Genomic DNA, 27,143 nt, shown 5'->3' with positions numbered 1-27,143 from the left:
GATGCGGTTAAAAGAAAAGTTAATAAATACTTAAGACCATTCAATTCAGCGAATGCCCTTAGTCTGTTAAAATCAATACAGCACTTTAAATGTGACGGTTGGGTCCTTTCTTTGTTTCTAAAACGTTTTTAGAGCCTGCAGGTCCTGTTTGAAAATGTGGTTCTATAGGGCGAGGCTGGCCATAAGCTGAACCTGTACTGGCATTTTTAGGCTTCTTTCCATGCATCGAGACATTGGTGTGTGCCCACTGCTCTTGAGTGCATTGGCACTCTTGAGCCATGTGGATTCGGACGGCTCACAGGCTTGCAGATGTCAGCGGCATTGCCCTGGACCGGATTTCAGGACATGCAATATTTTTAAAACTTCTAGTGAGGGTTACAGAGAATCTTTAAAGGCGAGGTTGTTTCTCGAAACTGTTGCTGCAAGAAGAATGTGCCACAGTGTTAACGCCACATTCATTTGCATGATAACTCCCTCCAATGACGTCAATACATTTGGGGAACTCCAGTGCACTGAAAATCTGCTGTGAAGAGCTGTTAGAAACGTGTGCACACAGCTTCAACTTCTTGCCGGACTTAACTCAGCTTTTCATCTTCTCAGTTGTTGAAAAGAGTACCAATGAATTGGGTGATAATTTGACCTATTATTCCAGTGCCTAGTGACAAGTCAGGCTGTGGTGTGCGCCATATTAATGGTGAACACGAGCAGACGTGTCTTTTGTTCTGCCTTGGCTTTGCTTCAATCCAGCAAACCATGGACAAGAATTCACACACATTCATTCCTTCACTCCTAGGGGGGCCCTGCTCAGTGTCTCTCCCTCGGCAAGAAACTGCCCTCATGCGAAAAGGAATTTTTCAACACTTAACTCGCAGCCATCGCGCTGCTTGCGAGAGGAGATTGCTCAAAGCGCTATGTCATGGAGGCGCCCATTGTGTGCCGGATAATTTACAGTATGCTGGCTGCCTGCCGCTGAATGGCCGGGTCATGGGAATGGGCAGAACAAATGCGACGTTTGTCTAGGGTAGGTCGGGGCCCAGGAAGAGCGTAACTCACAAACATAATACAATTAGAGAGGCAGTGTGAGCGGCACAAAGCCCTAACGCTATAGCGCGGTCTGGGCACCAGCACGTGACCTGTGACTGGAAACGTTTCCTCGATTGATTTCTTCATCTCTGTGTGAGGGAAAATTCCAGGATTGCGCACAGTATGCTGGAGGCAAGACTTGTTTGGAAGTTTATTTGGAAAAGGACGTATGAGCCAGTTACATACATATATATATATTAAATGAAAAAAACATAGGTTTCAGGGACGTTGCAGTTTGTTCGACATTTCTCTCATACAAAACCATAGAAATTCCCCTGTTATAGTTAGTTAAGCTTACTATAACTCGCACACCCGCAATGCACTGCTGATGACGTCACATATTACATCATTCATGACATGGTCAGTGACACCACTGATGACATCACTGATGACATGTCAAATGACATCACTGATGACATCATCCAGTGACTGTGTTTTCCTTTAAAGTTTAAATATGTATTATATATATGCCAAAGTGTATTGAAGAATGAGTGGGTGTATAAGCTTCTGCATGGGTTGGCCAGTAGCTACATGAGTGTCTATATGGGTTATTGATTGGTTGCCTGAGTATTTGTATGGGTGCCTGAGTGTGTGTGTGGGTTGGTGGGAGGTGTGTGACTCTGTGCATAGATGTTTGAGTGGTTGATTCACTGTGTGTATGGGTTCAAGAGTGCATGTGGAAACAGCTGTATGAGAAGGTGAGTGTGTGTATGGGTGTGTTGATGAGTGAATGGATGTTTCAATGATACATGTCCAAGTAACTACATATGTGAAAGGCAGTGTATGTGAGAGTTGAAGTATATAAATGACTATACGTGAGAGTCAGTGATTGTGAGAGTGGCTGTATGGATGAGTATGTACTTGTATCAGTGATTGTATAAGAGAGTAAGTATACATTTGTTTCTGTTTGAATAAGTGATGTGGTGTGTGCATAACCGTATAGGTCAGTAAATGGAAGTGTGATTGTTTCTTTGCATGACTGACTAGGTGTGTGAGTAACACTGGATGAGTGGTGGTGTGTGAGTGTCTGTATAGGTGTATGAGTGCTTATGATAGTATTGTATTGATGAGGGCCTGCATGTTTGAGTGATTGTATGGGTGAATGAGAGGATGTGCGTATGTAGTAACTGGTATTGGTGTGTCGATGGTTTCAAAAATCGGGATGTATGACATTACAACGCATGCTTTTACCATGCATGCCTTTACAGCGCTGTTTTTACAACGCATGCCTTTACAACGCATAGTGCTTTGGGGCGCTGGATAGTGAATAGTTTAATTTACTATTCCAACTCCAGGCCCCGTGGATAGTAGGGAAGGTGTTGGATAGTAAATTAAACCTATTCCCTATCCTAGAGCGCCCCCCAGCACAATGCGTTGTAATGGTTTGCGTTGTAAAAGTTGCGTCGTAAAGGCACTGCGTGGTAAAAGTTGCGTTGTAAAGGATGTTTCCCCAAAAATTGTAGTCTGTATTTTACAGTGGGTGTATCAAAGGTTATGTTAGAGTGTGAGGAGGTGCATCAGATTTTCTTATGGGTGATGTCATCAGTGATGTCATCAGTGATGTCACTGACCATTTTATGAATGATGTCATATGTGACATTATCAGCAGTGCATTGCGGCTGCGCGAGGTATTGTTAGCTGAACTAACTATAACAGGGGAATTTCTATGGTTTTGCATGAGAGAAATGTCCAACTAACTATAACGTCCCTGAAACCTATGTTTTTTTCAGTGAATTTCTAACTATAACGTGTATGAAAGCTATGGTTTTTTCAGTGAATTTCAATAGTTTTTTAAATGCTAATTTCTAACTATAACTTCCCTGAAACCTATGTTTTTTTTTAGTAAATTTCAAAGTTTTTTTAAATGCTATTTTCTAACTATAACATAGCAGTTGCGTTTGCAGAGTGGTGGAGAAAGGTGAGCGTGGCCTTCGAACACCTCTTAGCAATCCCATTGTGTGGGATTTACTGGAGGTAACAGGAGGAGTAGTAAACCCCCAAAGTCAACCTGGGGGCCAACTACCCCTTTTATTACCACCAGTAAGTCCCACACAGCAGGATTGCTAACTTCTTATATCAGGCCCGCCCCCTCCCTACACTACCGTGCAAACGCTTCCCCTAGCACATTGTAAGTTGGGGGATTAACTCCCCTTGAATCCTGAGGGTCCCTGTGGGCCAACTAGCCCACCAGGTACCTCCAGTAAGCGCCACAGAGCTGCTTTGCAGAAAGGTGGTCCAAGGCCACGCCCCGTTTTACACCTCTTTGCAACGCAGCTCTGTGGCGCTTACTGGAGCTACCTGGTGGGCTAGTTGGACCCCAGGGACCCTCAGGATTCAAGAAGAGTTAATCCCCCAACTTACAACGTGCCAGAGGGCCCATTTGCACAGTGGTGCAGGGAGGGGGCGTGGCCTGATGTGACAAGTGTGCAAACGCGCCCCGTGGCACGTTTTAAGTTGGAGGATTAAGTCCCCTTGAATCCTGAGGATCCCTGGGGCCCAACTAGCCCATCAGGTACCTCCAGTAAGCGCCACAAAGCTGTGTTGCAGAGAGGTGGTCTGAGGCCACGCCCCTTTTTACAACTCTCTGCAATGCAACTCTGTTGCACTTACTGGAGGTACCAGGTGGGCTAGTTGGCCCCCAGGGACCCTTAGGATTCAAGGAGACTTAATCCCCTAACTTACAGCGCGCCACGGAGTGCTTTTGAACACTTGTCACATCAGGCCCCGCCCTCTGCCTTCACCACTGTGCAAACGCGCCCCGTGGCATGTTTTGAGTTGGGGATTAAGTCCCCTTGAAATCTGAGGATCCCTGGGGTCCAACTAGTCCACCAGGTATCTCCAGTAAGCGCCACATAGATGCGTTGCAGAGATGCAGAGAAGCGTAGAAAGGGGCGTGGCCTCGGACCACCTCTCCGCAACACAGCCCTGTGGCACTTACTGGAGGTGCCTGGTGGGCTAGTTGGCCCCCAGGGATCCTCAGGATTTAAGGGGAATGAATCCCCAAATGTACATAACAAATAAAATAGTAGGAATTAATAAAGAAAAAGGAACAATTAAAATTGGAGGAGAATTTAAGGAGAGTGCATGCTACTGCCCTTGCAACAGGTGTATTTTTAATGCGACGTCCTTGAACTTGTAAAGAAAGTGCATGACACATCAGAGAGATGGCAGATTTCCTCACTGCGCTGAATGAGTTCTGCAGTAGGAAAAGACAAATCATGTGAAATTTTCTGCGGTATTCTAGCTAACTCTGATGACATTTAATACACACATCGTGATCCCTCAACTTCGGTCAGATTTGTGGAAAACAGTTGATTTTGCCCAGGGTGTGAAGCAACTTTTTTTGAGGCCTATGGCCATAAAAATCTGAAGACCCAGGCTTTTAGAATCAAGGGTCGCCCAATGGGAAGGGTGCACCACTTTTCTTATTTGGGAGTGATCTTTGATGGAGCTAAGTCATGTACCCAAGTCAAATTAGCAAATACAGTCTGTAGGTTTTTTGTTTAAATTGGCAGGGAATAAAGAACACCAACCCATCATCCCACTTATGGGCATCCGTACCCGGTAATGTCTTCCATTGTTGTGTTATGGGTCGGGTATTTGGGGTTATAAGGATGTGAGCAGCCTCCATGCTGAAGAAAACGTTTCCTGCTATGTCTTTTTGCGGTACCTCCCAGCAGTCCAAATGATGCTTTTCATGGGGAGCTGGGTGCAGGATTTGCGAAGTACCAAATTAGGCGCTCTGTTTGGTGTGGTCAACATGCTGCATTGAACAAGGACATAATAAATAATTGTCTTTCCTGAGAATTAGGTTGACGATCCCTTGGATTTCTTATATCGGGGCCGGTTTGGGGTGAATGCAGTGCGGGAGGGTCCCCATTATTCAGTAACCCAAGGGGGTTTCAAGCATTGATAAAGATTGGGTAGAAACTACCGTTATGGGTCCACAGATCAAGGAGAGACGCATAAAGGAGCTCAAGAAGCACATCAATAAGGATTATAAAGTGATCAAAACTTATACTGGTTTGCAACCCTAGCTAGACCTGGTAACTAATTCCTGGGAATGGTCACACCTGACCAGGTTAGGAACCAGACCCATTCGATGGCAACTAAGCTTCCCCTTCAACCAATTTGACCAGGTGTCCATTGACAAATCTTCGCCACAGAGTCTGCTTTATTTCGTGCTCCAGATGTAGTGACAAGAACTATCCACATCTGACGCTAAGATTATTATGAAACATGAAGAATGTATGCATTTGTGTCATCAATCGTCCAATAACAGGGAGCAAGAAGCCTAACCGCATCGATGCGGAGGCTTTTCCCGCTGTACGCGGCAATTTTAAAATTACCGCATTACATGACGAGCTCAGCTCGTCATGAGCGCATGGCAGGTTACGCTCGTGACGAGCTGAGCTCGTCATCAGCCTGGAAGGGGTTAAGAATAGGTGTGCATAGGAGAATATGTGTGTAGGTAAAAGTGCCTTTGTAGATATTTCTTGAATTCTCTTGTTATCTTTTCTATTTTTGTATGTTTGCAATCTGTCAAAAGGCAGCATGTTGGCACTTTATAAAACACCTGAGTAAAAAAAGGCTTGTCGATGGATAATGGCGTGCGTTGCTTGCAAAAATATCCCATGTCTTTGATTGAGCAATTGTTATATTGCTATATGTTTGTCCTTGATCTAATATTGAAAGATTTTCTATTTGCGTGGGATGGAATAGCATTATCTTGAAAGAGAGCTTGGAAATGCTGCCGACTTCAAAGGCTGACTGCAAATTGTTTGTAAATAGTCAATTCCGAGGCTAATGGGCTCTAATCTGTGGAATTCCCCAAAGACAAAAATTCCTCCTCTCTTGTAAAATGCTGCAGCTATCAGGTTAATAGCAAATCCCGGTGGAAACACAAATTACCAGGCTATATAGTCTTGTTTCACTTATATTTACAAATTCTCCTGCAAGCTGCTCCAATCTTTGCTTGGAATTGAGGTTTGAGGTCTGGCAAGCTGTGGGATCATTGTATTGTGAGCAGGAAGCATGCTGTAGTGTGTCAGGTTTCCAGTTTGGTCGGTGCTGATGTACACAATTGCAGCATTATCAAAAACGCGTATTGATTCCAGGAAGTGAATGCGGAGAAAACAGGGCTGACTTAATCCATCAAACAGTAAAACCATCCCCGCTGACGACTGCCAACAGGAGGCACCATTGAGAAAGGCAAACTTTAAAATGTAGGCCATGAGCCAAGTTTCCATCTTTCTTTAAGGGTTATCTAAGGGCAACTGCCACATGCTACACCCCATCCCACTGGTAGTTTGCTAGTGAAACGCGGTAGGTCACGTGAGGAGCATGGCATGCTAGAATGGTGCCAGGGTTTGGAAAAGTTTGGCAATGTCACTTTTTGTTTAGAGTGGCACAAATTCAGGCAGAGCCTGGGTTTAATGTCCCACCCCTGAGAGCAGAGAATAGCTCAAGATAGTGTGGACAACTGAGTGCCCCCTTGCTATGTAGTACCACAAAAGCCTGCTGCAGATTTATTTTGTGATGGATATTTGTGTCTTGCTGCAGTGGGGAATAACGCATAGTTCATGCACTGTGGGCTTAGCTTAGAGATCACACAGACACAAGACCTGTGCATAAAGGAGGCGGAGGGCGTTAAAGAAAGGATTAAAAAAACTTTAACTTTCTTCAAAGCAATGCATTTTATTGCTTTTGTGTAAATCGGTTCAGTAATTTTATACATATTTGTGTTAGAAAAAAATGTCAGGAGGAATTCAAAGGGTTACTTTGTGTATTTCTGGACTGATAATTTGGGGATCATTTGTTGATCCGGATCCTCAAATTCTCAGTGGCCTACGTATTTGAAGAAAAAAAATTACAATTAGAAGAGGGATATTTTTTTCCTTCACCCTTGTGGGATGCGCAGACCCATGGAGGATTTGAGGATCCAGGTGATCTGATTGGCTGGCAAGAACTGCACATTTGTGTTGTGTGGCCTTCTGAGTACGGCAGGCGCAGAAGCAGACGTCCAGAACAAAATGATCAAAGGGGTATAATTGGGGCGAGAGTAGCATCCTCTGGTCTGAGGGAGGATGTCAGGGGAGAGTGTTGCAGCAGGCAGAATAGTTACTGCCCGAAAAGTACAAAAAAGGAGTTTTACTCTCCAAATTCATGTACCAAAACATCTGACAGCGTATCTACCAATCTGTGACTAGATACACAACTTTTGAAACAAATAATATATTTGTAACTTTTTTTTCACAAAGCTTGAACAAAAACATTAAAATACCAAAAGATATTCTCAGTGCAACAAATACCGAGCACAGTGAGCATTGTGGATCCCTGGTCTGACTCAATGCCTGGCCTGACTCAATGCCTGGCCCCTGCGTCCAGAATCTCTTGTATGTGCCCAAAGTCCACGCACAGCTTCTACAGTGGGACACTGGGTGTGTGATATGCAACCGACCTTGATGTGCCTGTTTGATGTTCGTAGCAGAGCAAGCTTAGCTCACAAAATAAGTAGCTCATGGGTAGCAGTGAACGGGCTTTGTAAATATCGTACCCTTTCACACAGGTGTCTGTGTGAAAGGGGCATGTAATCGGTATTACTGTGGGTGTTCCACCACAACTTCCAGTGCTTTTTGACACTGCCCAGATTTACAAACTTGAGGCAGCGTCAAAAACTAACGCCACTGAGTAGCAGGCGTTAGGTTGGCGCAACAAGTAGAATTACTTTTATTTCTCCTCGGTTTTGCTTCTACAGCACACATAGAAAGAGCAAAACACCATTAATGATTTTTTTTTTCAGGAACGTGTCCCTGTACAAAAACAATAATTAAATAATGACGATTTGCTACTTCTATGTGTGCTGCAAAATGCATAACACATAGCTGATCACCATTAGTGATTGTTTATGCGCAGGAAGGGACTCCTTCCTGCATATAAACGATCATTCCCTGCAACACAGCCACCCTTTCACTATGGCGCAAGGGCGTCTGTGTTGGCGCTAGGCAGTTATTTTTAGCACCAGTGTCAGGGAAAAAATAGGGGTGGGTCGTATTCTTGTAAATATGGTGCATCTCTGCGTTTTGGAAATGATGCAGCATGGCGCTGCAAAATTTTCCACTGTGCTGCACCATTTCCTATACATATGTCCCCTAATGTACACATCCTGGTAGCTCCAAACACATCAGCTATAAATCACTGTTGTCCACAAACACATATCTTGTTGCAACCTATAGAGTCCAGACCCATAAGTACAGCATTGACACCTCATCTGATACAACTTACTGAGTTACATCTTTCTCTCCTCGCAGATACCCAACCTAGAACCAGCTCACACATTGACGTACCACGTTGGAAAGTAAATGACATGGGTCAGGAAGGGTTGGGAATGGTCTGGCTAGACCGAACAGTAGTATCATCTGCCTGTCTGTGTTTTATAAACATCTGTAACTGATAAAAATGTCCTTGGTTCAGGACATTCAGAGAAGTAGGCTAATAAAAACCAGTGGTGGTTCCTCCGCTAAGGCGGGGGAGTGTATCCCCACTGCTCTCAGAGCAGGCAGTGGAAAAAGGAAAAATAAAATATTAATAACACAACATTAATATAATTTTATTTTTAGTACGTGGCCAGGTTAGGGCTGGGTGGGGCTGAGGCCACAGGGAGGAAGAAACATGTATGCACCATAAGTGCGTGTGACATTTTGGCCAGCTGTCTTGGGCCGGCCAAACAGTCAGGCGCACTAAGCATTTCTCTATCTGACCGTGTTGCACAGCCGGGTGGTGAACAGACTCAAGGCTCCCAGGCACTGTCTGAGCGACCAAACATGCCTCTAAGACCAATCCTGATGCTGCTGTCATGCTGGTGACAGCAGATTCGTGATTGGCTTTGGAGAGCCTGTGTGCTGGTAGAAGCCAGAAAGAGAAGTGGACAGAGCAGAAGCTGCGTCCTTAATCAGGTAAGTGATGTTTTTAATTTTTTTAAATCTCCACCCACGCCTCACTACCCCCATTCTGTAGCAGCCGCCACTGGAAATAACATCATGGCAACACATTAGACCATAAAGAAAGTAGCACAAAACTGAACATTAAGCACTTTATTTCTGGCAGTTTTCTTTTAAGAGGGTTCAAAATGTTGCCAACACCAATATCTTTAATATAACGCAAAGTCCGTGCTCAGAGTTACGGAAGTCAGAGTGTTGGAAGGTCTAAGCCTATGGTACATATATATGTATGTTACTTCATTTATTTCTACATTAAAGCCATGGTTATCTGCGTACAGCTGAGAGGGTCTCACTAAGTCTTAGTCTCACTAATGGTTTGACTTCAGACATCCATGTCATTCTGTTTCTACAGAGCCTTGTACCCATCTGGCGTTCCCAAACATGCATCCATAAGATGCACAAGTCAGACTCTGAGGCAAATTTACAAGAGGCACATATTTCCATGTATGTTTCATTGCACGTTTTTCATGTTTTCTTCCATCTGCATGCAGTGGCATAACGAACCTTGAGGGGGCCCCCCTGCAGGGTACATGAAGGGGCCCCCTCCGGACTCAATCTAGAGCTCCCCAGCAGAAGTGCGGTGCAGACGGGACCCACTGGAGGGTGAGGGCCCCCCGCACCGCGGGGGCTGCAGGGGCCTGTGTTACGCCCCTGTCTGCATGATAAACAGGGAGACTAGGGGGGGCATTGAGGTGATTTTTAAATCCTGTTACTCTCGTCTCTTCATTAATGAAGTAGTTGAGGGTTGCAAGTGTGCTCGTTTTAGTATCACCGTGAGTATCCATCTAACCCTTTCGGGGATCCTAGTGTATCGGTCACCAGGGCCGGCCTCTAAGTTTAAAGATGCACTTTTGGAGGCAGTGGATATGCTTGCTGTGGGCACTGCTAATTTTAGCATTTTTGGTAATTTGAATCTGCACTTTGATCTTGTGCAAGATAATGCGATCTGTAGCTTGATTGCAGATCTGGCTGCGTTTCAGCTAAATCAATTGGTCCCGGGTCCCACGCATGTTGGTGGCCATTTGTTAGATGCCATTTTCTCTAACTTTCAGTCTGCTACTGTGGCAATGCCTACTCCTATGGGCTGGTCCGACCACCTGTCGGTAGAAATGTCCTTCCCAGTTTAAGAGCCGCTTAACAAGAACATTCAGCGGCCTGTCTTTAAACTCCCTTGGCTAAATTGAGACTAGAGGATTTTCATGCACTTCTTGGTGCTAATCCTCTGGGACCTCTTAATAGCGCAGAGTAAGGCTATGATGTATTTTGTGATTGGGTTACCCCGGTACTCGACTCCCTCATTCCGGCGAGATGGTTTAAGGGGTGTACTCATGACACCAGTCCCTGGTACAATGACTCTTTGATAACATTAAAGAAGGCCTGCAAAAGAACAAAGAGTGAGTGGAGAAAAGACCATGACCCCCGGAAAAAAGCATGTTATCTGGCCGAGATTAAATCTTACCATAGAGCCATTTGTAAGGTTCATGCGGCCTATTATGCTAACGAGACCAAGCTTAGTCCTAACCCAGCCAAATGGGTTTTTAAGATCTTAAAAGATCTTAGAGCTAGGAAAAACTTGGTGCCCGTTATTTCATCTGAACAGCAATGTGAAGATTTGGCCTTCTTCTTTGTGGAGAAAGTTTGTGCTCTCTATAGGTCCTTCTCTCCAATGACCTCCCCCCTACTTCTATCTCTCCAAGACCTTTGCCACGTTCCTGTCTTACTGCTATCTCCGAGGTTTCACAAGATGAGCTTACTCGGCTGATCAGGAAAATTAAATCTGGCTCTCCAGCTGATCCTTTAAAGCCAGCTCAGTTTAAGGAGCCTTTTTCGTTCTTTCTGGCTCCTCTCTGCCAGATAATTAACTCCTCTTTCTCCTGAGCAACGGTGCCGGCGAGGTGGAAACAGGCATGGGTGTCCCCCATTGTTAAAAAACCATCGCTTGACTTGGCTAAACCTGATAACTTCAGGTCTATATCTCTCCTTCCCTGGGTGGCTAAGATAGCAGAGGCACATCTTAACAACACACTAACCAATTTTTTGCACTCCAATAACATCTTGGATTCATCGCAAAATGGCTTCCGCTCCGGCCATAGTACAGAGACTGCTGTCCTGGCCATGACGGAAAATCTGCGGACCATCCTCGACTCCGGTCAGACGCCGGCACTGATCCTGCTGGATCTTGGTGCCGCCTTTGACACGGTCTCGCATGGTGTTCTGCTACAGCGGCTGGAGGAGGCAGGTGTAATGGACTTGGCTCTGGAATGGTTCAGATCCTTTCTGTCTGGAGATCTTTAAGAGTCTCTGCCCCCCCCCCCCGTTTCTATCTCAGGGCCACTCCATTGATCAGGGGTGTCTCAGGGCTTGGCACTGAATCCCTCAATTTTTTAACCTGTACGTTCAGCCACTGGCAGCGGTCGCCAGGCAGTGGGACCTTACTATGGTCTCATATGCGGACGACACGCGGCTAGTGGTGGCCCAGGTTTAGAGATGGCCTGACGGCCATGGCTGAATGGATGACCACTAACTACTTGCAGCTAAATGCTAATAAAACCAAGGTTTTGTTAGTAGGGAAGAACACAAGCTTGTGGGGTGAGCACTGGTGGCCGAATGTCCTGGGTAACACTCCTGAACCAAAGGAGGTGGTTAAGAACCTGGGGGTTTTGATGTATTCCTCTCTCAGCTTCCAAATCCATACCAAAAAAAAGTTGCCGGTGCGTGCTTTGGCCTCCTGCGAAGTCTTAAGCCACTCTTGAAGTTTTTCAAACCACCGACACACCAGTTGATTGTCCAGTCGACTATTCTATCCCGACTGGACTATGCCAGCTCTCTGCTGTTGGGGGCCAATCAGGCTGAAATTATTTGGATGCAGCAAGTTCAAAACGCTGCTGCCAGAACCTTGCTAGGGCTCCCTTGGGTTTTGTCCTATTGCTGACACCATCTGGAAAATTCTTTGGCTTCGCATGGCGGAGCGGATTCAATTTAAGCCGCTGTGTCTTTCTTTCAAGATACTGAAGCTCGCTACGCCTAGCCTGCTCGGTAATTTGCTTACCCCGCACACTCCCCCCGCCAGCTGCGCTCCTTAGGGCAGTACTTGGTCATTGTTCCCCATGTAAAACGCTGTTGAGCGGGGGGGTGATCTTTCCGCTGCTTGGCGGCCAAGTTACGGAATTCCCTGCCGGTTCAAATACGTAGTTTGGAGGGCCTGTTGGACTTTAGAAAAGCCATTAAAACTTTCCTTTTTCCCCTTAGTTTAGCTCTTCTGGTCTTTCGTTTTGTTGGAGCTATCCTTTTGTAGTGGTTAGGCCGTTTTCTGATGCTGTAAGTGCCGGGACGGCCCTTTGCTGGGGCAGCTGTGCGCTATATAAGCTCTGATAACATTAACATTAACATTTTAAATTAAGAATCTTCTCGAAATAATTACCCCGGGTCCTGAACTGAGTGTATTATTTCAGATATCTTTATTTCGCATACAAGTTTGAAGTAGAAGTGAGATATGTTTGACTTGTAGGTGTAAAGATGGGGTAAGCTTACTCAAGCACAGCCAGGTCTGTGTGTAGGTTTGACAGTATTAAAAGGAAGGGCTCCACTGCTGAAGGCACAATCTGTGTGGCAATTTAAAAAGCTTGGTACAAGCACAGGCAGATAAACAAAGTGTAGTAGCAAGGACCTACCTGTCTCCTGCAAATATGAAGTTTCACAATACCTCATTGGTTCCATAAATCACTATCTTTTTTTAATATGTATTTATATTTGCATTTTAGTAATATACATCCTCAGAATATGTACAGTATCTGGTTTTATAATTCAATACAATGCAAAACATTTTGGGACACCCTTAGCCGATCTACAAGTGAAATGGGAGACAGATATTGGAAGGGTGCTTAATGAATCAGAATTGTATTCTATATTAGAATACTCCTAGGACATATAAAGAAATGCCAGATTTAACTATATGCGGTTTTGTTACCTCCACCGAACATACGTGAGCATAAAGAGAATATATAATATATTCCCTTCTGTGATCTGGGGCATCCCTCCATGTGCCCAAATGGAGGCACATTGTGGGCACCTGATGTAGTAATGCTTAGTAACAGAACTGCACACAATAATGAATATGATTGAACAAATAACCGAGGTGGGAGATAGCACACTCAATTAATCAATCTCTCATTTTTAGCAGGAAGGACAATAGCAATGTCCTGGAGGGCTCAGATGGCTCCATCAATGAACAAATGGATCAATGGGATGCCGAGGTGGACAGAGGCAGAGAGCAGCATTCTACATGTGGAACAGAACAGAGAGCCTAGAAAATATCCTATATAGTCACAATGGGGCGAATTGATCCGGGCGCTGCCTGATAATACCAGAAATGAAGAAAAAATCCCAGGAAACTGAAAGATCTCAAAACAAAAGTATACAACAGTCGAGGCAACATATAGAGAGAGCAGTAACATGGGCACAAGTAAAATCCCACACTGAGGACACATGTGATTGACAGGACCGCCTGTTACATTGGATGTACGCCCCGCTCAACTGACGCGTTTATATAACGAGTAGCAGGGCCGGTACTAGGCATGGGCAGTGTGGGCAGCTGCCCAGGACCCGCACTCAGCTTACCAACATGGGGCCCAGCACCAGTGCAACACATCTTTGGTCCGCTTGTACGCCTGCCGATCTAACTGAAATAAAGGTGTCTCCTCTCCTTGCAATTGTGCTCATGGGAGGGGGGGGCCTCCCTGGTCCTCTCAGGGATTGTGTGGGGTGGGGCCTAGGGCAGGGAGAAACCTCCTCTTGTCCCAGTTGCAAGGAGACACATTTTACAAGTTTGCCCTGTAATTAGGTTCCCACCCAGCTACCCGTTCAAAGACACTGCGGGAGGCCCTTTGTCCAGCACTTTAGCCCCACCATGGTTTTAACTTTTAGCCCACAAACAACAATTCTCACACTTTCAGCCTGATAGGAGCTGTAAAAGAGGTGCCTATAAGTGGCTGAGAGGAGTAGCTGCGGTTCAGGAGGAGTCTGTACTAAGTATTTTTCGGAGCCCTAAATGTGTCACTTATGTAAATTCGAGGGGTGTTGCACATTCACTTTCTGCCCGGGGCCCCGAAAATCCAAGAACCGGCACTGACAAGTAGTAATAAGGAAACTCACCCGCATTGTTTAGTTACACATTTTAGTTACCTGTCATAAAATGCATAATTAAATGATTAAATATGACTAGATCACATCACACAAGATTATGACCACCTGCAGTTCCTTGTAATTACAGTAAATGTGAAAATCAATACAAAAAAATATAAATTTTCGTAATTTTACAATAGCATGATTATAGTAATAGACTTGATTGGTCTGAATTTTATACAACTTTCTTTTACAGATAATAACATTTTTGGTTTTTAATAAGTTGTGGTCATCACATTGCAAGAGAAATGGTGCAGTGCACATCTTTGGTTGACCCCTGAGAAGGGTGATGTTTAATCTGAGATCAGTAGCATTTCTCAGTGTCACAGGAAGCTAGGGATATCCTGGTCGCTGAACCTTTTTAAACATAGCTCACAATCACTATCATAAAACAAGCATTGACAAAGCCAATAGGTCTCCCATATACAAGAGCTATTGGCTTTGCCAATTTGTTTTAGCCATGTTGTACACCAACGTGGCTAAAAGTTAGTGGTGTAAAGGAGAGCAAGTGGAGTATCATGAAGTGGAGTAGATTGGTGTAGAGTTGAGTGGTGTGGAGTGTCATGGAGGGGCATAGAGTAGAGTGTGGAACAGTGTTGTGGAATGTTGTGAAGGAAGTTGAGTGTAATAGAGTGGAAGAGTGCAGAGTGAAGTAGTGTTGAGTGGCATTGAGTGGAGTAGAGTGTTGTAGAGTGGAGTGGCATAGAGGATTGTAGAGTGAGATAGAGCGGCGGAGAGTGGTGTAGAGGGTGTTGCGGAGTAGAGTGTTGTAGAGTGGAGTGATGTGAAATGGAGTAGATTGTCGTAGAATGGAGTGGCATAGAGTGGAGTAGTGTTAGAGAGTGGAATGGCATAGAGTGGGGAAGAGTGTTTTAGAGTGGAGTGGCGTAGGGTGGAGTGGTATAGAGTGTCAGAGTGGGGTGGCAAAGAGTGGACTAGTGTAGAGTGGAGCAGTGGAGTAGTGTGTCGTAGAGTAGAGTGGAGTAAAGTGTCATGGAGTGGTGATGAGGGAGTTGCATAGAGCGTCGTAGGGTGTTGCAGAGTGGCACAGAATGGAGTAGAGTGTTGTATAGTGTAGTGATATAGAGTGAATAGAGTGTCAAAGGGTGGAGTAAAATTTAATAGAGTATAGTGTCATAGAGTGGAGTATCGTGGAGTAGAGTGTTGTAGAGTGGACCAGAGTGAAGTGGCATAAAGTACAGTGCTGTAGAGTAGATTGGCGTAGAGACAGTGGTGGTTTCTTCACTTGGTCGCTGGGCAGAAATAAATAAAATGGCAATGAAAAGATTTCATTACAATGTAATTTTTTACAGTGGTGCGATCTGTAGCAGTCAGCTTGCTTAAAGCCCAGAGACATACGGGGCGTGTTCTCTACTGCTGGACGGCTGTCTTGCACCGTACAAAGTGGCATTCGCACTTTGAACTCTCCACCTAGCTGTCTTAGGCAGCTGGATGGGGACCAAGCACAGGCCTAAAGGGTCTGAAGAAGCGTCAAGCCAGGACATTCCATCCAATCCTGGCGCTGCTGAGGAGCGCCGTGACTGGTTACGCAAGTCAGCTGGTCTTGTGCTGCAGGAAAGAGGAAGATCAAGTCCCGAGTGAGAAGCGCTGTCAGGTAGGTGGCTTTTTTCTTTGTTATGTATATTTCCTGTAGTGTAGTATGTTTTGTATTCCCAGCAGCGATTTGCCTGCCTCACCACTCCTGATAGCTGGCAGCCGCCACTGTGTAGAGAGCATTGGCTTTGAGTAAAGTGGGGTAGAGTCCATTGGCGTAAAGTGCAGTGATATAGAGTAGAATGGTGCAGAGTAGATTGTAGTGGCGTAGTGTGGAGTGGTGCAAAGTCAAGTGGCTGGCGTGTAGTGCAGTGGCGTAGGGTAGATTGTTTCAGAATAGAGGGAAGTGGCATAGAGTGGAATGTTGCAGGGTAGAGTGGAACGGTGCAGGGTAGACTGCAAAGCTGTAGAGCAGAGTGACATACAGTAAATCGCATAGAGTAGAGGGGCGTAGTGTGCAGTGGCATGGAGTGCAGTGGTGTAGAATATAATAGAGTGGCGTAGAGTGGAGTGATGCAAAATAGAGTGACGTAGAGTTCAGTGCAGCGGTGTAGAGTATAGTGGCATAGAGTGCAGAGTAGTGTGGTGTTTAATTCAGAGCCTGAGAATACAGTTTTGCTGAGTAGAGTGACATAAAGTGCAGTGTCATTGAGTGCAGTGGCATTTAGTGCATTGGCATAGAATACATTGGCAAACAGTAGAGTGGTGCAGAGTACAGTGGTGCAGTGGCGAAGAATGCAGTGGAGCATAGTAGATTAGAGTGGTGTAGAGTGTATTGGCATACAGTGTAGTGGCCTAAGGTGCTTTGGTATAGATGATATTGGCTTAGAGTGCAGTAGAGCTGTGTAGAGTAGAGAACTGCAGAGTAGAGTCCAGGGTCTACAGTGTAGTGGCACAGAATAGAGTGGCTAGTATTGTAGAATGCAGTGGTTGCAAAGTAGATCAGAGTGGTTTGGCTTAGAGTGGATTGGCTTAGAGTGCAGTGGCGAAGAGTGCAGAGGTGCATTGTAGAGTAATGTGGGGTAGAGTGCATTACCATAGAGTAGAGTGGTGTAGAGTGGAGAGGCAACATGTGAAGTGGAGCAGATTGGAGTGTTGCAGAAAAGAATACAATGTGAAGTGGCATAGTGTGGAGGAGTGCAGAGTAGAGTGCAGTGGCATGGAGTGATGGAGTGGTGCAGAGTAGAGTGTAGGCAGCTTTGTAGGTCATTCGAAGAGCCAGGTCTTGAGGTCCTTTCTGAATTGGTGCAGTGTTGAGCTTCGTCGGATGCGGTAAGGGAGTTTGTTCCAGGTCGGGCTACGAGGTACGAAAATGATCGGCCATCTACTCTGGCCCTGTGAATGCGGGGGACCGTGGCTAGGGCTAGGTCAGCAGAGCAGAGGTTTCTCTTGGGGGAGTGGAAGGAGATTCTTTCATTGAGGTATTGGAGTACGGTGTTATGGAGGGCTTTGTAAGCATGTGTGCACAGCTTGAAGGTTATTCCTCTTTCGAAGGGGAGCCAGTGGAGGTCGCGGAGGTGTTGGGTGATGTGGTCGAGGATAGGTCTGGCTGCAGCGTTCTGGACGGTCTGGAGTTTGCAGAGGAGTTTTTTGTTGATTCTGGCATTGAGAGCGTTTTCGAAGTCCAGTCTGCTGGTGATGAGTGCGCAGGTGATGGTCTTCCTGGCGTTGGGGGGCATCCATTTGAAAGTCATGAACAACAGACTATAAGAGATATGCAGTTAAAGTCCAAAACACTGCAACAAACTAGTCTACATTTTTTCTGTACAGAAAGAAGGCCAAGGAAAGCTCTTGTCCTTATACTACCAGGATACAGTTTGTGGCTCACGGGCACTGTGATTTCAGAACATTTTGAAAGGCTGGATCAAGATTTCTAAGTGCACTAACTGAATTTGGAGTTTAACGTCTCATCGGAGACGAGCAACTCATAGATATATTTACCTGTACAAGAGTACACATCAGAGAACAGGATTAATTAGCAACTCAATGTTCAGATATTTTGCTTGCTTACAATTTCTAAATTACTATTTGTTTTGTTCATTGCTATTTTTATAATGAGTAAAGGAACTAGGACATTCTTGTTTTCTTATCTTGTGACTGACGCCTTTGAGGTGCTTTATTAAGGATCCAAAAAGAAAACAGAGACATTAAAGCGGGATGGGACATCAAGTATAAAGCAAAGGACATTGCCACCGAGAATCAAACCACAACCAGAACAAACATGAACCGTAAAAGGTTTCTCTCGGGTCACATAGACTACTTAGCTATTACAGTAGATAGATGGCTCACAGTCTAAGCCTACAATTACAATAACACTATCAGTATATAGGGGCTCGTGTTAACTAGTAATTCACTTCAAGGGGGAAAACTCAGCTCATTGTCCTCCCATGCCCATCTCCCTTCCCCGACTATCTCTTGCGTGTGGGTAATTTGTCAGAAAACCGCTAAAGGAGGAATCCCCTGTGCAGCACAAAGTGATATGTTCACACCATCATCTTTTCGGCCTATGCTGTACAGGAAGATTCATATTTAGAATGTGCAGGGTAGATTGGTGGTACAGACTAGTGATTAACAAGAAGATGCGTGTGATGGGTTGAGGTAGAACATCTCATGTTTGCAGTTTTTCTGGTACTGAGATGTTTGTGGCAAGGCCAGCATCATTTACCAGCCGGGCAGAGGGGGCAACCTTGCTGTGAGGGAATACACATTTGACATCTAGGATAGCTAGTGCATTTTTAGTGAACTTTAGTGCCACTTTCACATGACAATAAGGGCCTTTGAAAGTGATTCTGTCAGGGAATGAGGAAGGTGATGAAAAAGCTGATGGGAGCTTGCCAGTACAGGATGCCTTTTCCACAGTTGCATGGCAGACTCCTGTGAGGTGAAAGCTACAAAATGAAAATAATGTGGCAGTGACTGGTTAGTAGGTTTTTCTGTGAGAAGAGGGACAACTGAGTAGTGAACAGTAGTTCTGTAGAGAAGAGAGGTGGGCCTCATTCACAAAGGTACACTTACATTTTTGGTGTAAGTTTACTATTGTTTTACTGTTCACAAATCACAAGAGTAGTTTTGCGTGTAGTATTTTTACGACTGTGGATAGTTCTATCTTTTAATGTGTGTAGTTCTCCACGGTCGTAAAGATACTACATGTAAAACTGCACTCATAGTTTGTGAATAGCAAAAAATAGTAAATGACACCAAAAGCGTAAATTTGCTTTGTGAATAAGACCAAGGGTATTTAGAGGTTCTTGGGATGGTCTGCCTTGGGCCCCTTGTGAACGTGTGCTTGCTTCTGCGGCTATGTTATCTGTCTGTTATGTTGTGTAGGTTGTAGAGGGATGTTGGCTTTCTTCGGTAAACTACTTATTATGCGAGTGAACGTATTTTTAATTAGTTTTTTGCTTCAACGAGAAGCCAATGTAGCTCACTAAGCTTTCGGGGAGCCGCAAGCCGCGTAGGGATGACTGGCGTAGAGACGCAGCGTTCTGTCACACACAACTTTCTGAGTTCTGGTATTTGATGCCCAAGCGAGTCCCCTGGACATATGGGAATCCACAAATAAAAGTTTTTAAAAAAAAGCTATTGGGAAGTGATGATCACATTTCCTTGTGCCGTTAATTGGAAAATGGCTTTGATAGGAGCAAAGTATGGTTGGGGTACACACAATAACATGGCAATGCCGAAGCCCAAATGAGGGATCGGCAAGGCTTGCACTGCTGCTTTTCATTGGGTAGGAGTTTGTACATGCTCGATTTTCTTTAGACAGCGGAGGTGAAGTGGATTGAAAAGTTTTGTCGATGTGAGAGATGAGGGAAAGATGCGAGTCAAGTGTGAATCCCATGGATATACCAGTTAATGGCATGCCCAGTATGGCAATTGGTGTGGTAGCAGAATATTGTTGCCAGAGTATCATCTGAAATAAATAATGTGCCCTTAAAATCATGTACAAAATATCACCCCATTGAAGGTATTAATAGAAAATCTTCACCCAATGGACAATTGTTTTTTGTTATGCCTTTTAAGACAATACGGTTAGTCACAAAATATTTTTTGTACCTTATTCTGTCATACATCCATGCCATTTTATACCCGGAGTACATGCTACACAAATCAATTGTGTGCCCAACAATTTCATAATATGTTAAGGAGAGTTTATCATATGTCCCACAATGCTATCATGGGTCCCATAATACTATAACATGTCAAGAAGTGCAATTATATAATTAGGAATGGCATCCAATGCTGAGCACGGCTATGGTGATTGTCGGAGTGTGATTGCACTGACTAACTGGCTGCTCACTCACTCTGCACAGTTATGCCCTGGTGTGTACATTCGTTAATCCATACACACACAGACACTTACACCCACCCACACACATATACACACATGCATCTACACATATACACAGACTCACATTCACACACAGTTTCACATGTGGTGCACAGCCCTCAATTAGCAATCTCTTTTCCAAGTGGCACCTTCAATTGCCATCTTTTTCTCATGGTGGCACTGGTCGCCCACCTGGCTGGAGTGGGATCCCTGGCCTATTGAGTTGCAGTCCTACCTGCAGCTCAGGAAGGTGGTGCTAGCACCACCCAGTGCCAACAACCTGCTGAGCCTGGGCACGGTAAAATAAAAATGAATCATGGTCGGTTGCTTCCTGGAGCCATTTTGGGCTCCTCCATTTAGACTGTGCTTAGCTCCAAAGACATTGCCCGACCACCTGCCTTCACTGCGGTCAGCACGCTGGGCCACTCATCACCTTTCCCTGCTTTACTTTAGCTGACAGTGTTTGAATTCTGTAAACATAGCACCAAGGCACTGGCTATTTATCGGGTTGGAGGGATGAGTGTGTCCACTCCCGTTGGCTTTACCTCACCCACTGTGCTTGTATAGCAGGTGAATACATCCAAGCCACTCATAAACCGTGAGAAAATGAAGGTTGGCTATAGTTTACTAGGAACAGTTTGTAGGTCAAATACCATGGATATACCCAATTATAGCATTCCCAGCATTGCAACTGGTGTGGTAGCAGAATATTGCTTTCAGAATATCATCTGAAATAAATAATGTGCCCTAAAAATCCTGAACAAAATATCACCCTATTGAAGGTATTAATAGAAGATCGCCACTAAAAGGGGCCATTTTTGTTGTCAATGCTGTTTAAGACACAACTGCTATGTCACAAAATATTCAGTAACATCACAGATTAGCCGCCTGTGTGGATCAGTCAGGATGAGCTATCGGCAAAGCCCCTTTCACGCCATCCTTATGGTGCACTGCAACAGACCAGAGCCTAACAGAGGAGTAGTGGGGTCCTTGTTTAGAAATTATATCAGCCGTGGCCCCGTGAGAGGGGAGTTTGAAAGGTGCACTTACAGATTATCACCCCGTACCAGTGAATGGAAATGGGGGATTGAAGATATGTGTCATCCATTGAATGTCTATCTGTGTCTCACCCAACTGCATCATGTCGGGGAACAGTGTGTTTGACTCTCACTTTTAGCTTTGTCAAGGAGATTTGGGGCAATCATGTTATGTTTTGCTATGTTATGTTATGTTATTTGGCTCTTGATTAAGCGCACAACATATCCCCGTAGGGACATCTCGACACACGATCATAATTCCGGAGGATACCCATGAGATGAGGAGTGTAGCCATATGTATAGTGCAGTGCACCAAGAGTATTCCCTCTATGGGAGTTAACAACTCCCTATGGAAGAGACATTAGCCTGTGTGTTAATGTGTAGTTATACAATAGGTCAAAAGTGTTAGTCAGCCTTCCATTTACCCAGCTGGAAGGACCCTGTTGTAAATGTAGAATCCTTTGTAAATCCACTAGTTGAAAAGTGTGAATTAAACTACCATTGTACTGCAACCTTGAAGCAGCCATTTATTTTTGGCCCAGGTTGCCTCATTGACTCTTTGATTGAAGCACACGTCAATTAGCAGGGTGAATGCACTGAACATTTCAAATGTTTTGGGATGTTTGCTGCTGAAGGGTGAACGATGGACATGGCACCTTGAAAATGAAAAAAAGGATGGGTGGAATGCTTGAATTAATCTCAGCCATTAGTACTTAGTCTGGAACAACTCCAGACAGGTTTCAGCTTTGATGGGTTTTATCAGTGAGGTTCAAGCTGAGTTCCATGACATAGTGAGCAGTCAGGGACACTGCTTGGCAAACCTGCCCCATGTGCAATAGACTCGCTGCATGCTGAAGGGATCTTAGATTCCTTAGGCTAGGTTACACAACAGGACTGCTGCCTCATTATGCAATTTCCAGTTGAGACTTATGTGAGCAGAAGTTCATGCTATCATTGATACACTATACAAAAAAGGGATGGAATGCTTGAATTAATCTCAGCCCCTGGTAAATATTTGGGCTATATCCCGGTCCATCGTTATTTTGGACACCATGACACCTTAGTTTGGAACCAGCGAGTTCTGATCCTGCTCCAGTAGGAACAGGAACTGCTAGGCCAGGTGCTCCCTGAACCAGAACACAACCAAACCGAGACTGGTTTCACCCTGACTGAGGCTCTTCAGTGTAGCTTGCTTCTAGTGGCACAGCGTGCATGGGACCCACATCTAGGCATACCTTCCTGACTTAGAGCGTCACAGTTAAGTATACAAAAAGGTGATGGGTGGAATGCTTGAATTAATCTCAGCCACTGGTTCTTATTTGAGGGTGCCTCACAGTCAATCTTTATTCTGCACACCATGCCACCTCGGTTTGGATCCTGCCATATGCAAATCAGTCTTGACCCAGAGCCAATAGAAATAGTCGTAGTCCAAACTGCCAGGCCAGGTCCTCTCTGAACCGGAACACAAGCAACCAAAGACTGATGTCTACCTGATTCAGTCGGATGGAGCTTGGTTTCCTGGGTACAGTAAGCACAAGACCCACGTCTGGACATACTCATCGAAGATATTGTGCGCTATGAAGTGTACAAAAATTGATCGGTAGAATCCTTGAATTAATCTCAGCCACTGGTAATTACTTGGGGCCACATACCAGTCTATTTTTATTTTGCACACGATGCCACCTCAGTTTGGAACCAGCCATATGCAAAGAAGTCTTGACCCTCCTCCAACAGCAACAATCCAGCCTGAACTGCTAGGACAGTTAATTTCTGAACCTGAACAGAAGCAACCCATGCCAGGTGATGTGCAGTGATATGCAGGTAATCTTGTGGTCTGTTTCCATCCTTGAGGAAGGAGCGCCAGAGACCCCATTCTGTTACCAAGTCATCCCTCGGTGAGAGGTGACATTTAGGTCAGCAACTCCTGTAAAGGGCTGTGCATAAATAGGCAGGCGAGCTCAAAATGTTCTGCTCACCCCATTTCCTTCCTCCCTGGGTGGAAAGGATTTACGTTCCATAATCTTTTGCCTTCAAGCCAGTGGAGTACAGTAAGATGATTTACTGTTCGTCTCAGAGAGCAGAAATCCCACCTTACTATAAGGTTGTGTGCGGGGGGGGGGAGGGGAGTGTTACCCTGTTGTAAGTAGAGAAATAAGTTGATCCCGCTCTTCAGCTAGAGGAAAGACATTTCAGTATTTCAGTTATATGTGGACAAATGTGCATAGATGTTTGCAGCAAAAATAGAAGGAGCTACAGAATTTACTTTTTTCCAAACATGTCTTTTAAATTGCTCTGAAAATACCAGCCCTAGCAACACGCTGTTACATTTGCATGTGTTGCTTTATTTGAATGTCCAGGATCAGAGATGGTCTTGATGCAGTGCTTTGAACCAAGAAGTGTTATTCTCCCCCAAAATCTACACAAAAAGCAAATAAATAGAGCGATATTTTCAAAACCGCGGGTGAGGTCAGAGAGTCTCTCCTTATGTGTCCAAAAAATTAACATCTTTGAGAAGATGCCCTTTAAACTGATGACTCAGAATAGATGTTCACTCAGAAGCTGACATTTTCCTGCAGACTCAATGCCTCTTTGACAGATCTTTACAGAATGCTGAGCAAGTTATTTGTAGCAAAAGCCTTTTTTGTTCAGTGGAAGTAGAATGATTTCTAAAATAATTTGCAAATGGACAATTTTGAATGGAACAGAGTGTTGAGCAAAAGACATGTAAACAATGGAAGACAGTGGCCACTAAGAAAGTTAAGACGCTCCACAGATTAGGCTGTCTCATTCGTACCACAGACTTTACACCATAGCGGAAACCAGCATTAACAGCATTATAGGCCCCTGGGCAAAGCAGTGCACTGGGCCCTGCCCACACAACCACTCACAGGAATAAAAATGCTAACGAAAAATGTGTGTTAAATTCTGGTCTGTATAGAGACACTATGGTCGTGGGGCCCTGGGCAACTGCCCAGCATGCCCATACATTCAGACTGCACTGGGGTAACTAGCGATAAAGTTAATAAAGTTAGGTCGAAGTGAGAAAAAATATCATCACACCACGTTGGCAATGATCAGCTAACTAAGGGCGACAAAGTTAATAACTAGTAGATCAAAAATGAAAAAAAAAAACTAGTAGCACTCTAAAGTAAGCGTAGCTACTTGTGAATCAATAATCTAATATAAAATAAAAATAGCTAATAGGAAAGTGTAGTGTTAAAATGCAGTGACTTGATGGAGGAAAGGGAAAGAACGATTATAAAGCATATCACTTTAGTTTAAACTATGAGGATAATTCATAAAATTCTGGGTTTAAACTGTATTTATCCTCTAAAGAGATGTAACATATATTTGTTCTAGATGTGTGTGTGTGTGTGTGTGCATGTGTTTGCATGGGTAAACTTATTTAACGTGTCTTGTTTCGGTAATTTTTAAGATATGTACATGAATACCTGAGAACTGCACTTCTTCAGAGGCACATTGTATGACAACTAGGAGAAGCAAGGGGTAATTCCACAGATCATATCCCTGTATACAAATTATTGCAAAACTCCCAGTCTCTCAAGCAGTTCTGAAGCGCTGGTTGGTTCCTTTCAACTGATTTGTAATCATGCTGTACAGCAGCATAGACGCTTTGCAGTGTGGCTAAAACTAATTATAAAAAGTGCTATGATTCAGCCTTGGCTAGTGTACTTAAGTGCTGGATACATCATAGTCCTTTTTTATTATTATTAATTTTAGCCATGCTAAACAGCGGCCACCCTGCTCTACAGCATAGTTACAAATCATTGCTAAAGTTGTCAATTCCCATGGTATACAACAAGAACAAAAGGCAGTGGCAGAGCCAATAGTCTGAAAGGTGAGACATACTGGCTTTTCTAATGCTTGTTAGGTCTCGGCACAACATCCCTGTGATTCTGAACTAATTCGTAAATCTGCCCATGTGTGAAAAAAAAGACATTTTCAAAAAAAAGCTATCACATAAAGAAAGCAATTGAGTCCTTGTCCTTTTTTTTGTGTAAATTCACTTGGAAGCAGATAGCATCTGTTGTCACAGTAAAAGCATAGAACATATCTTGTCACAATAAGCATCCATTTCAAAGGAGAAAAGGTCTTCTGTGAAGTGCCTGTGGCGTGGTAAAACACAGCTTCAAATGGCAACAGGTTCAACGGGGACAAAGGGGAAGAAGAAAAAATAAAAGTAGTACCTTAATCACAACGTGATCAGTGAACCAACTGCAATCAAGCTGAAGAAATCAGTACATGGTCCATGCTCCAATTGAAAGAAGAGGAAGTGAAGCCAGCATGCACTGGCAAATAAGAAGGCAGCAAATAAGAGTGACGATGAAGTCAACAAACCTTAAGCAATAGACAGGCTGTCAGCCATTTGTGGCATACAATCGCTCGCAAACGAGAGCACATGCAGCAAATGTGCTGTCACAGGAGAAACATAAAAAGGGTACTTTTCTCACCAGCTTCACAGTTGCTGTCACAGATAGTTCAACCTACACCAGAGTTACGTCTCTGTGGTGTGCTGAGCAGTCTCTCCTTCTCAAACAGAATACTGTATTCACTCATATTCCTGCAGTATGTTGTGTCTCAAACCTGCTCTCTTCACAACTGTGGAAGGCTGCATACATCAGTGAGAGTTGAAGAAACTTTATTTCAAGACGAGAGATGTACATACAGGGAGAAGCAGGGAATAGGGCCCAGCACTACTGGCACTTTCTTTCCAACTGCCCCTTAATCTAGCCTATATATTCTCCATTCACATTCCATGTTGCCTGGTATAGAATAGCAGGTATCCTCTTCATAAAACATCCCCACCCTGTGCCAAATGACAACTGAATGCTGAGGGTGGGACAACTTCCTGATCCCTAAACCTCAGAAAAAAGAATTTCTCGTCATTACTCCCAAACATAAAAACAAGTTTGATCATTCGCTTTTTGGTAGTCTTAAAGACAAAGGTTTTTCTCCTTTCCACTCATCCTCTGTTGAGTCTCTTGGTTTCACACTAGCCTCTACTCTATAATAGGCTCCTCATATTAAGAGAAGAGCTAAATTCTGCAAGTTTCACTTGCGCTTCCTCAAAACGTTGTAAGATGTTTTCGCAGGTATGCATCTGAACACAGCATTGCACACTTCAGATTTCTAGTGTGTGATCTTTAGTAATGTCATACCTGAAAGGTGCCTTCGGTGCTCACTTTCTCTGCTCAAGGCTGTATTACATTCCATGCCCAGACGTGTATTGTCCACAACAAATTTAATCACATGTTTCCAATCCTAAGCAACGTATAGTGGATACCTGTCGAACCCAGACTCTGATTCAGATTCCGCTGCCTAGTGTATATCCCCAACCACTAAAACAAACTATCGTCTCTGGCCCACCTACTGGCCATTTTGGGCTGAGCAAAATAAATTAGATGTCGTAACTCCTTTAGTTTGTAAGCATTGACATTCAAAACTTCACAAGTGTAAAACCAATCATTTACAGTTAAAGCTGCACCTTGGAACTTTTTACCTGTGGAAAAAAGACCTCCCCACACCAAGTCAACATATCAATATAAGTTTCCCACCACTTCCTATAATGAACACTGTTCATCTCGGACAACTTCACTGACTTTTTTTTTTTAAAAACATTTTATTTAGCTTTTCTTCAATTTACACATCACCAATTACATTGAATTATAGTTGATCAGGTATACATTTGCGCTGTCATGAACTTCTCATTGCATTGCATTTACCACAATCTTGATTATCAGAGTCTTTACGTATACAGTTTGGGTCCCCAAGCATCTCATAGAGGATGTGACTGTTCCCTCGTGGCTGTTCCCACCGCCCCACCGGTCCTTATGCCGTTCGTTTCTCAGTTTTTTACATCATCCGTGAAAGAGCAGACCCACTCCCCTCCCTCCAAGAACAACACAAATCCAACACAATCGTAATATGCTGCGTCTT

The 27,143-nt window shown here is 44.2% G+C and overlaps 1 protein-coding gene across 3 annotated transcripts in view; it reads right to left on the bottom strand.

Moving 5' to 3' along the window:
* The window catches only part of ANK2 (ankyrin 2), a 1,987,506-nt gene that overhangs the window by 1,562,461 nt on the left and 397,902 nt on the right, over window positions 1-27,143 (bottom strand). The gene's annotated exons all lie outside the window — the stretch shown is intronic.

The sequence above is a fragment of the Lissotriton helveticus genome, chromosome 2_1 (genome assembly GCF_964261635.1).
Source record: "Lissotriton helveticus chromosome 2_1, aLisHel1.1, whole genome shotgun sequence".
NCBI lineage: Eukaryota > Metazoa > Chordata > Amphibia > Caudata > Salamandridae > Lissotriton > Lissotriton helveticus.
Note: the sequence above shows the minus strand (reverse complement) of the source record. Positions and strands in the feature narration are given on the sequence as shown.